Below are 3,334 nucleotides of genomic sequence, written 5' to 3' on the forward strand. Positions count from 1 at the left end.
GGGCCGGTCCTGCCAGCGGTGGCAGCCCTGGGTGCCGGGTGCAGGGTGCCGGGCGCCCCGTGTTGGGTAGAGGCCGGCACAGGGAGCCGCGGGCAGGAGACGGTGGAGTGACGGGGCAGGTGAGGGCCTGTAGGTCTTAGAAAGGAGGCCGTGGGCTGCAGAGGAGAGGCCCAGCGTGGGGGTCCCCTACATGGTCCCCGGCAGGCTTGTGCTGCAGGTGGCCAAGGCCACTCTGGGGCAGTCTGGGGAGTGTCTGGGCTCCTGCTCGGGTTGTTGGGGGGCAGGACATGGGGTGGGATTGATGTGGGGTGAGAGGTGGGGAGTTTGGGGTCAGAATGCAGAACTGGACCTTGTGGGGAAAGGCAAAGAGCAAGGCCGGGGTCCCCCAGAGGAGTAAGGACAAGCACCAGGGCCGGCAGGGTCAAGGGGCAAGAGCGCAGGGCCGGGGCAGGAGGCAGGAAGGGGGCGGGCGGGGGCTGTGGGTGTAGGGAGGGACTACAGGGGCCAGTGCTTCCAAGGCTCTTCCAAAGAGAAGAAGCCCCGCTCCTGCCTGCCAGGAATCCACACGGTTTCCAAAGGCCACCGGATTGGAGGTCTGGGGACGCGTCTGCCCCCAAGTGTCTAAGGACATCGAGGTAGGACTCCTTGCAGGGTCTGTTTTGACCAGAAACACCCGCGATGGAGGAGGAGGCCGCCGTCAGATGGAGTTTGACTCGGAGGTGACCTGCCAGCGCGTCTGTCTGGAATCTGGAATCGCCATGCCAGCTTTGAAGTGAGCAGCGCTCTTTCCACGGCTAAACACTTGCAGATGTGACCACGCAGTGTGACGGGCTTGATGGCTCTGACACATGTGTGCTGGGCCCCTCAGGCCCCGCGCGGCCGCCCCAGGGCTGCCGGGCTCCGGAGGCGGCGGCCCGGGATCAAGGACCCCGAGACCACAGCTGCCCCGGGGAGGCGGGCGGGCAGGCTTCCCGCAGGAGTGTAGACGGTTTCCGGTGCTTGCTTCCAAAATTACAAGGCTTCGAGCTCCGCAAGGGGCCCTTCCGGATTTTGTCCGTCAGTGCTTCTTGGTTAGGACTGTTTAATCAGACTTTATAATCACCAAATTTGGAGTTTATGTCTAGAAACGCAGTAATTTGGGGATCAAAGGATCTCCTGAAATAAACACGTCTGTGTCTTCACACGCCAGCGCTCTGCTGGAACTTACGTCCCCGGTGAGGTCAGGCAGCAAAAGGACTGCCTCCGCTTGTCTTCTCCCCAACGCGCTTTGCCATACTTCCGCTTGTGTTATTAAGAGAAGATATGGAGTGTATTACACACCCACTTACCCTGGTCTCTGGAGATTAACAGCACCCACTCCCCCCCAGAACACCCTGACCCCTGAGACAGTCCCCAAGGACCCCACATGTGGACCTTGCTGGGGGACGGCTGCCCACTGTGCAGCAGGAATGGCAGAAAACCCGCACCACGGGGGTCGGGAGCGCCCACGCGGGACCCGCGTGGTAGACAGGCCAGCAGCCCACCCAAGCCCATCAACGTGAACTAGTGACGCGTGTCTCCCCGGGGGGAGACCCAGGCCGGCTGCCGGAGGAATACCTCCCCCTAAGACGTCAGGGAAGACGTCCTCACCGCAGTCAGCGAGAAGCCGGGTGCAGGCACCTGGGTGTCAGGACGCCCCCGCCCCCCAGACAGGTATTGTGGTGCATGTGAGCTGCAGGGAGCGACGCCACGAAGAGAAGCTGCAAGACGGCCAGCCCCAGGCTGTATGCGTGTTGCCCACGTCCACGCCCCTCCCAGTCCCCGACCTCATTCAGGAGGACGGCAGGCGGCTGGGGGCAGCGGTGACGTTTTCAGCACAGACGATACATGCATGTGAGAGTACACACGTGTGATTGTATCCCGTCTGCACACACACATGGCACAGGTATGCATGTGCACACACCATACACACAGCACACGTGCAGACATGGGTGCACACGGCACACGCACATGTGCAGACATGGGTGCACACGGCACACGCACACATGCAGACACGGTGCACACAGCACATGCACACGTGCAGACACGGTGCACACGGCACACGTTTCTACCCCCAGGTAATTGAAAAGGGACCATAAATATGCCAGAAACGTCTTCGGTGACTTCGGGCCTCAGCACACTGGAGCTGTTTTCTGTTCAGCATGAAATGTTAGAGAACCCTTCTGCAGCTCATGGGCAGACTTGGTTTTCTTCTCCCAAACATGCCTGCTACTGTTTTGATCTTCAGAGTTAATGATTCATGATTCCACGGAAGAAGGAAAACCAAGGGTGACTGACCTTCCAGACCCTGCTGCTGTCCTCTGAGCTTACTGGCCACAGAGGCCACAGCGGCCACAGAACACAAACAGGACCCCCGTCCCCCAAACGCCCGGGCCGTTGCCTCCCCCCACCCATCCTGTGCCGACGAGGTGTCAGGTGCAGACCCTAAATCCAGCTCCCCTCCCTCTGAATCTCCCACGGGAACCCCCCAGGCTTCTCTTTTCATTTGTATTAAAGCCTCATGTTTCCATTTCAGAGGGAGACTAATTCCAAAGTTTGGAAAAGAACCCATGCATTTTAAGTTCGTTTTTTGGGGTGTTTGTCTTAATTTAGAAGGCTCCGTTTGTTACCACACAGCACATGCGCTAAGTGGAGATATTCAGGCTGGAGAGGTTGAAAGGCTCGGCTCTGGTTACAGCCCCAGGACCCCGAGGACTGAGCTACCCTGGGAGAGGAGACTTTGAAAGCACCTTCTTAGCACCATGCGGGACCAGCGGTGTGCGACCCCCACACGGCTCTGTGGTTGCTGCTGGACGCTCCTGAGCTCACTGGGGAGCGGGCGCCCCGCCAGACCGTGCCCCTCCTGCACCCTCCCGCCCCTCCCACGCTTGGAGGAAACCTGCACGCATCTTCCTTAAGCAAGGATCTCGACTCAGAAAGGAAACTGTCGGTGCCCAGGCCGAGCGCTGAGTGCAGGACGCACACGCCTGCAGCCTCTCCGGTCGTTTGGAAGATGACACAGCCCGGTGACTCCCAGGGTGAAGACAGATGGATCCTGCAGGGAGGCCTGGTCACCCTGCCCTTTGACCCGGACGGCCCCCCTGACCCTGCCTGGCTTCCCGGTGCCCCCTCGGCCCCGTAGGCGCTCACGCGATTGCCCGCTGCCTCCCCCAGCCCATGGGCAGGGCTGGTGCACTGTAGGGCAGGTGGGCCTGCTGGCTGGAGCTCAGGCTCTGGGGGTCTACCCACCTGGCTGGGTCCCGGCGGCACGGCTCCACGCAGTGTGGCTCTGGGCAAATCGCCTGGCCCCACTGTG

Source organism: Ursus maritimus, unplaced genomic scaffold, assembly GCF_017311325.1.
Source record: "Ursus maritimus isolate PB19 unplaced genomic scaffold, ASM1731132v1 scaffold_15, whole genome shotgun sequence".
In the NCBI taxonomy this organism is placed as follows: Eukaryota; Metazoa; Chordata; class Mammalia; order Carnivora; family Ursidae; genus Ursus; species Ursus maritimus.